Consider the following 8008-nt stretch of genomic DNA (forward strand, 5'->3'; position numbering starts at 1 on the left):
TCTTCTAGGCTCTCGAAACGGATTCTTCACTCATTGGCCTCTCCCTCCTCCATTCGGCATTGCTCACACCTCCTTGTGTAGACAAGAACCCGTTACTGGGAAAGTGCTGGGTCCTGCCCCATCTTACACTGTGTTCATTCTCTTGACCTTAAGATCAAATTGTGGGCTCACTTGCCTGCTTGGGCAACATCTGAATTTGGAGCTCTCTGCAGAGGAGGACAGCTGTCATGTGCAATGGTGTTAGGAAAGTCATGCCTGGCATCTCATTGCCCTAGAATGTGAGAAATAAAGGAATTTTAGCATCTTGTCCTTCTTTCTTCTGCCATTGTCTCCTGTCCCTAGCGTCATAGGCAGAAAAGCTGGTTTTTGCTTGTCTAAGGGACCCTCCCTCTCCCCATTGCTCATTTTTAAATCATAGGAGCAGAGGACTCTGCTCTCTCTCTCTCTCTCTCTCACACACACACAAGATCAAAGTGGTATGCCTGCTCACAAGTGCCCCCTGAGAGTGGGTTTGAGCTCAGGGAACAGTTTGGGGCCCCCAGGAGGGAACTGGATTCATACCACGGCCCCAGGCTCCCTTGCAGACGGTCGGCATTTTTTCTGGCTTTCCCATCCTTTACCTCATTCCTATTTCGCTGGTCCTATCCTTTGTTTTCCATGAACTTGGAATCCTTGTCCATTTCTGAGGAACTTAGTCTGTCTTTGTTTGCACCCACAGAGAATGCTGTTTCCTGGGCCCTGGAGAGCCGGCCAGAACCTGGGTGTGCATGTCACGAATCCAGCCTCCTGAGCCAAAGCCTCTGATTCCTGAAGAACAAATCTGCTGCTCCCCATTACCGTTCACTGCAGAGCCACCAGCCTCCACATTTGGTTACATAAGGACACAGAAGGTCCGAGAAGAAGGAGAGCTTTTGAATTTTATCCTTTTCTTCTCTCATGAATCACATTGTTTAAGCTATGAGTGTTGGCATACTGAGCCGTAAAGATAGATACTCATCAAATTAGAAAAATTTGGTGGACCTTATTCTTTGGATCATTTTTACATCATACCATTTTTATTTGGGGGATATAGGAGCTTCTTGAATTTCTCTATGGATACAAACTTTCTGTTTTTTTTTTTTTTAAAGATTTTATTTATTTATTTGACAGAGAGAAATCACAAGTAGATAGAGAAGCAGGGAGAGAGAGAGAGAGGGAAGCAGGCTCCCCGCTGAGCAGAGAGCCCGATGCGGGACTCGATCCCAGGACCCCGAGATCATGACCCGAGCCGAAGGCAGCGGCTCAACCCACTGAGCCACCCAGGTGCCCCTCTGTTTTGTTTTTAATTGTCTCTGTTTTGTACGGTGTCAGCTTTTCTATTCACCTTTGACTCTCTCTTTCCGATTGTGACTTGAGGATTCCTGGATGCTGTTCACCTGGGAGGCAACAGGAAGGTGTATCTGGCACTTGAGTTTGGTTTCATGGTAGAGAGAGAGGATGCAGAGCTGGCTGGAGTGCTGTGTGTCGCCCAGGGTCAGATGCGAAGGGCAGTATTTGTGACACCAGCGCCATGCCTCCCTAGATATTTTAATCATTTACATCAGTTGTGGGTATAGATCATACTTTGTTTTTTTTGTTTGTTTGTTCATTTCTTTACTATCATGTTCATCTGGTTTCGGTAGGAGGACATGTGCTCTATACACTACTTTATATGAGAATCCACTAGAAGTTTTTGCCTTCAGACAAAGTTTTTGCAAGTCTCAAGCTTGTGAAAAAGTTATATGTACAGTATGAAAAACGTTCTCCTGTTTTCCCAGAACCATTGAGAATGCCCATCACTATTAATACCTTAATATTTTAATGTGTGTTTTTTACACACAAAGGCATTATCCTAAGTAAGGGATAATTTAAAAAATCAATTAAAGTAACTAATTAATCATTAGTCATTAATTTTAGTAATTAAAATCAAAACATTGATGGTGATTCATAATTACCATCTAATATTCAACTCAGATCTCCCCAGTTATCTCATCAGCGTCCTTCAGGTCAGAACAACCCTGTCCAGACTAATGCATTTACCTGTCCCATCCTGCTGGTCTCTGTCAAGCTGGAGCAGTGGCTCAAACTCTTCTTGAATTATGACTGTACTTGAAGATTCTGGACCCGTTATTTTGTAGGATGCTCCTTGGTTTCATTTTGTTAAGGGTTCCTCCTGGTTCCCGTTATGTACCCAAGGGGGGAATATCACAGAAGAGAGGCTGTGCTCTTGTCACGCATCCGACGGAGGGATGCACACTTTCAACACTGTTGACACTTACCACCTTGATAACTTCATCTCTGTCTGTCACCTGTGTGCCAGTCTGTCCATCCATCCAGCTACCCACACACCCCCGCCCATCCACCATCCAGCCAGCCATCCAGCCATCCACTTGTCCATCTATCCATCCACCGTCTATCTGTCCATCCGCTTGTCCCATCCAGCCACCCATCATTTCTTTCTATTATCTGTCATGTGTCTGTCTTTCTGTCCATCTACATATCACTTATCCTCAGTGATCTCTCTGCGCTCCGTCTGCCTCTCCCTCCCTCTCTCCACCCATCAGCTGCCTCCCCCCTTCAGCTCTTACGCCAAATGCATTACTCTACAGCTGCTACATCCAACTCTAAACAGACACACCCTGTTTCACTCTGCGGACACAGTTAATCACACTTTGTTGACGGACACTTGGTTGCTTCATGTCTTCCTACTGCAGCGGTAATGCAGAAAGCATTCCCATACATGTGGCCTTGCTATTGTTGCTTTGATTTCTGTAGGCTGTGTTCTCAGGACTGGAATTTCTCACGTCTGAGAGCATCTGTGTTTTTATCTTAACATGCCAAGATTTTCTCTCAGAAAGATCATAGCAGTAACCAGTACGTGTTAGTGCAAACTCCAAACCCACATCATTGCTGATACTGAATGTCTTCCTTCTGAAAACTACTTTCGAGGGGTGAAGATAGAGTATCTCAGTGTCCGTCTGGTGAACGACGCTGTGACTCCACTGAGTACGAACGTCTCTGCGTGGGTCTGTTAAGAGCTTTTACTTCCTACCCCTGGGCCTTCCTGCTCAGTCTTCACCTGTTGTCTTCATCTTGCTGGTTCTGGCTGGTGTTTGGTGTGTGTTGCCTGTGTTCTTCCCTGCCCAGTCTGTGGTTTTCCTCCAGCTTCGTGGTGTTCTCGACATATCAGTGCTTAACACGTTCTTCTTTTTCTCTTTTTCTGATATCTTTTATGATGACTGTCTTACTTAAAAATTCTTCCTTATTTCAACATGAAATCAGTATTTTGGCAAACTATATTCTTTTTTAAAAAAGATTTATTTATTTATTGTAGAGAAAGAGAAGGGGGAGGGACTGAGGGAGAGGGCTAGAGAAATTTAGGCAGATTCCACGCTGAGTGCAGAGCCTGACGTAGGGCTTGATCTCACGACCCTTAGACCATGACCTGAGCTGGAACCAAGAGTCAGATGCTCAGCCAACTGAGCCCCCCCAGGCGCCCCTCACATCACCTTTGCACTGAATGGACATGCTGCCTCTGTTATAACACCCACAGCCAGAGCTCATCCTTCTTCTGACCTGTTCGTCTGTCCTGAGGCTCATCACTTTCTATCGAATCTGAGGGCGACGTCCACTGCAGTCCATGTGAGTAAGTGGTTGACGCGGTAGAATGCTCCTGATGCGTCACTGAGGCAAACTGCAGGTTATAAACTCTGTGGTTCCATCAGGAAAGTGTGCGTGCGTGTGTTTCACACACAAGGGAGTGTGAGGGCCTGTGCACTGGGAATGTTAAAGGTTCCATCTGGGTAAAGGGATTGTAGGTGACCCGATCTCCTTACTTCCTGTATTTATGTATTGATTTTTAATTTTATTTAATATATATCTTTTATTGGGGGGGGAGGGGCAGAAGGGGAGGGGGGCTCTCAAGCGGGCTCCATGCCCAGCACAGAGCCTGCCTCAAGGCTCCATCTCACAACCCTGAGATCATGACCTGAGCTGAAATCAAGAGTAAGACACCAACAGTTTTTGCTTTTCCTAAAAGCATTACCCAAGTGACTAAATAAAAAAGTTAACAAATTAGTGACTCCCCTTGCCTTATGAAATAAAAGCCGCCAGCTAAGTTCTGCCTTCAGGTCTCTGGGGCTGTGATAGGACCACATTTGTATGGCCTGGAAGCAGGATATTTAAAGTAAGGACCGGCGTAGGTGTTCCTCACCCAGTCCTCCGAGAAGGCTGTAACAGCTTATTTATTTTTACTGAAGGGAATGACCCGTTAACAAAGTTGTGCCACTGGCGACGGTGGTCGTGGTGATAGAGTTTGTTACTCGACGATGCTTCCGTTGGTTTCAAAAAACTAGAAGGATGTTTTACTAAGTCTGAATTCACATTCGTATAAGTTTTCAATGTTCTCGATGTTCATGAGGTGCCTTAAGAATCTCTCTATTTTGACTTTTCCACGTAAAGCATGGGCTGTTTGGAAGCAGTACCTTCCGTCCTTGTGTCTTGACTGGCCTCACAAAGGCAGGAAGCTCCACAGGGCCCCGGAGAAGCTTTTCCCCAAGAAAGTGCTCCCAGAGCACAAACCACAGGGAAGGAACTGCTGTGTGTGTTGGGTAAGTCGGACTAGGTGCGGAAGAGCCGTCAGAACTGAAACTTCCCTGTTGTGTTTTGCCTAAAGCCACTACAAACCTCCTAAAATGGTAGCAGCCTTTCAGGCTCTGGCGTTTTGACTTGACTGGGCTTGATTTGCAAAGTCACAGTGAATTTCAACAACACGGAAAGCAGGTACCAGGTAGCCAAGTGAATGGGTTGACAGACGGCCAGTAGAGTTCCTAGTTCTTGAAAATGAAGCCATATCTTAATTCCTTTTATTTTTCATTGTTTTCTGTCTTGTGCTCAGGAATTTATAGTATCATACATTATAATTTCATTATTACTGTAGTATTATTCCAATCCTACTTTTTCCTGAATTCCTATTCTGATACCCTCCTTGGGGGGGTTAGTTTTACTGCCCAGGATTTTGAGATGGCAGATAATCTGGGGTAAAGGCTCCATGTGTCTGTGTCTGTCCTTACATTGGCACATGGTAATGTAGACCTGGGCAGCAAAGTAAAATTTATTTGTGTGTGTGTGTGTGTGTCCCCTGCTAAAAACCGAAAGGACACCCTGTGTTCGTAGGCGATGAGTAATGCATGGTCATTTAAAAAAAAATATATTTTATTCGAGTGAGAGAGAGAGAGAGAGAGAGAGAGCATGAGTGCAGGTTGGGAGAGGGGTAAAGAGAGAGATAGAAGCAGGCTCCCCGCTGAACGGAGAGCCGGATGCGGGACTCGATCCCAGGACCCTGAGATCATGACCTGAGCCGAAGGCAGAGGCTTCACCGACGGAGCCACCAAATCACCCCTTGAACATCTTTTTTTGATGTTATAAAATATTTGTACATCTTCTTGGTTCGAATCTTTTGCCAAAAATTGAACTGGGATATTTAGTATGGGCGTGTAAGAGTTCTCTATTAGAGATGAGAGGAGATACTGTCAAAAATAGAGTAAAACAGGAAAAATCTGGGACCATTTAACGAGACCACAGGTCAGTCATGTGCGGAGCTGTCGGGGACACAATAAAAGCAGTAAAACACTGTTCCGCACGGGACCCGAACTGATGGAGACGCAATTAATTGCAGTAGCTCCATTTTCTAAGTAGGAATCACACACGGAAGAAGGAAGCTTGTTGAAATTGTTGAAAATTGCGTGGGGCATCAGTGCTCTGGCCAGGATGATGGCTGCTGGCCCCTGCCGTCCTGCCGCTGTGTTTGAATCTGTCCTTCCTTCCTGGACACACACCCACCACGTGGGAGTCCCAAAAAGTATCGCCCACGTGTCCACAGTTTCTACTTTCTAGAAACTACTACGTTATTTGCAAACACTTAAAGGCAAGGACACACTTGAATCTTTGAGAAAGAGGAAACTTTGGGGGATGTTTCTGTATCAGACAAGTTTGTGGGACAGTTTTGCACCGGATTAAAGGAAACCATGGTTGACTTGTTGGCAGACGCGTGGTTTGCTGGTGAGTCTCCTGCACCTCCGGTCCTGCGGTGGCAGCAAGTGGGTGGAGCCGTCCTGCGAAGCCGCAGATGAAGGGGGGGATGTTTGGCTTCGAGTCACCACGCTTTGGGACAGAAGGGCCCGTTCCCAGGTGCTTCCAGCCACAGTCCGTGAGCGGCTGGTCCACGCGGCCCTTGCTGACCCTGAGGGGCCGTCCCGAGGTCGAGCCGGCCTCTGCGTCCGGCCCGCAGGAAGCCCCGTGCACTGGCGGAGGGCAGGAGGTCGTGGGAGGTGACCCGAAGTTACACCCGAAGTTACTGGCTAACTCCTGCTAATCTTCTGTTTTAGGGGAACATCTGTGGAGCCCTGGGTCCCCTGGGCCACCACGATTCCCTGCACCGAAGCTGCTCAAGCCAGCTGCCCGCACCCCTGCACACCCGAGAGCAGCGGAGTGCGTGTCCAGGTTGTGGTCCAAGCCCTTCCCAGGGTCACAGCGGCGCCCCGAGGCTCGTCCTGTTTCTCTGGGAGCTGTTCTCACTGGCTCGTTTTGTGCAGAGTCGGGGAAATGCAGGTGATTTCTGACGGAGCCCTGGGCTTGGTTCTCCGGCTGGTGGCTTCTTGTGGGGACGCTGGGGGTCCCAAGTCTCTCAGGGGGCCAACGCCTCATGGAATCCTGCTCCACCAAGATAGTCGTGTGGGTGGAGGGGGCGGGGGAAAGTGCACCAGGGAGCGGCAGGTGTGCGGGGGCACCTTCTGAGGGAGCTGTTCTTTGTCGCCCGCACAGGTGGGGGGTCCAGCCACAGGTGGAGCCGTGGTGGAGCCGCGGCCAAGCCACCAAGGTGCCTGGAGAGTGGAGCCCAGCAAACGGAGGCCCTCGGTGTCCCGTGCCCCAGACCTGTGGGCTGGCTCCTGCTTGGCAAGTGCCACGGACTCCGGGCATGGGCCGGGGTCTGGGTTTGCACATGAGGGTGACCTCGTGACCTTTGCTCACGGTGACTGCGTGTCCTTGACAGGTGCCGAGGACCTGAGCTCGGAGACGTGTTGAGCTCCTTCAGTGGGGGTACCGAGGGGCTCGTGAAACCACCAGCTGCTTCTTCATTTTGGCCTAAAACTGTGTGCGAGCCCAGAGGCTTTCCAGCAAAGCGGGAGTTGTCTTATACGTCAAATAACAGACTCGGACCCAGGGGTCCCCGCAAGCCCGGCTTAGGGCGCAGCCTCGCTGTGGACTTGTTCGCTGAATGTCCGACCGCCCTGCGCAGAGCAGAGGCAGCACACAAGCCTTCTGCGTTCTTGGCCCTGCCCCTGGGCAGCCGACGTGCCACTTATGGGACAATGTGCATGCCCGGGCCACCATATAAAGTGGCACCAGGGGCTTAGAAGTCCTCAGGTTTCTTAGGGTTGTTGTAAATGACGATCATCTGCTTCCTTCTTCTCCAAGAATATGAAAAGATTGTTTTAAATCGACAAGGGACCGAGTCCGCCGTCTTCGTCATGAACCAGCCACAGCATTATTGGGTTACGGCCTCAGCTTACGTTCGAGCTGGGGAAGTGAGGCCCTCGGTGCTGCAAAGGAGCCCCCGTCCGGGAGTGCGGGGTAGAGAGGAAGTGACTGAAAACCCGGGGCGTCCTGAGAAGAGGCATCGTGGGTCAGCAGCACCTGCAGGCATTAGCCGCTGTTCAGCCGGCTTGTCTGTGCGAGGCTTCGAATCTAGGCGTTGAGAGATGTGGGCTGAGCGTTCACTCTGCCCGGTCAGCGGCCGCACTTTCAGCGGGACCGGGGAGCGAACACCCAGCCACGGGGTCTCCACGCAGCACGCGGGAGCACAGAGAGGAGGAGGTGGTCCGGACTGTCCCCGGCAGGCGCGTTCCGGTTGGAAGGAGGACCTGCCGGCAAGTGTCCGCAGGACAGCGGGAGGCGGCTCAGTCGGAGAGAGGAGGGAGCCGGGTGTGGA

General features: G+C 49.7%; 1 long non-coding RNA gene across 1 annotated transcript; it reads left to right on the forward strand.

Annotated features, from left to right (window-relative positions):
* The first annotated feature begins 3396 nt into the window (after positions 1-3396).
* Positions 3397-6621, forward strand: LOC132017540 (uncharacterized). Its single transcript, XR_009404322.1, has 3 exons — positions 3397-3660; positions 4480-4628; positions 6405-6621. It is a non-coding gene; the product is annotated as an uncharacterized LOC132017540 (long non-coding RNA).
* Positions 6622-8008: the final 1387 nt, after the last annotated feature.

Source organism: Mustela nigripes, chromosome 5 (genome assembly GCF_022355385.1).
Source record: "Mustela nigripes isolate SB6536 chromosome 5, MUSNIG.SB6536, whole genome shotgun sequence".
NCBI lineage: Eukaryota > Metazoa > Chordata > Mammalia > Carnivora > Mustelidae > Mustela > Mustela nigripes.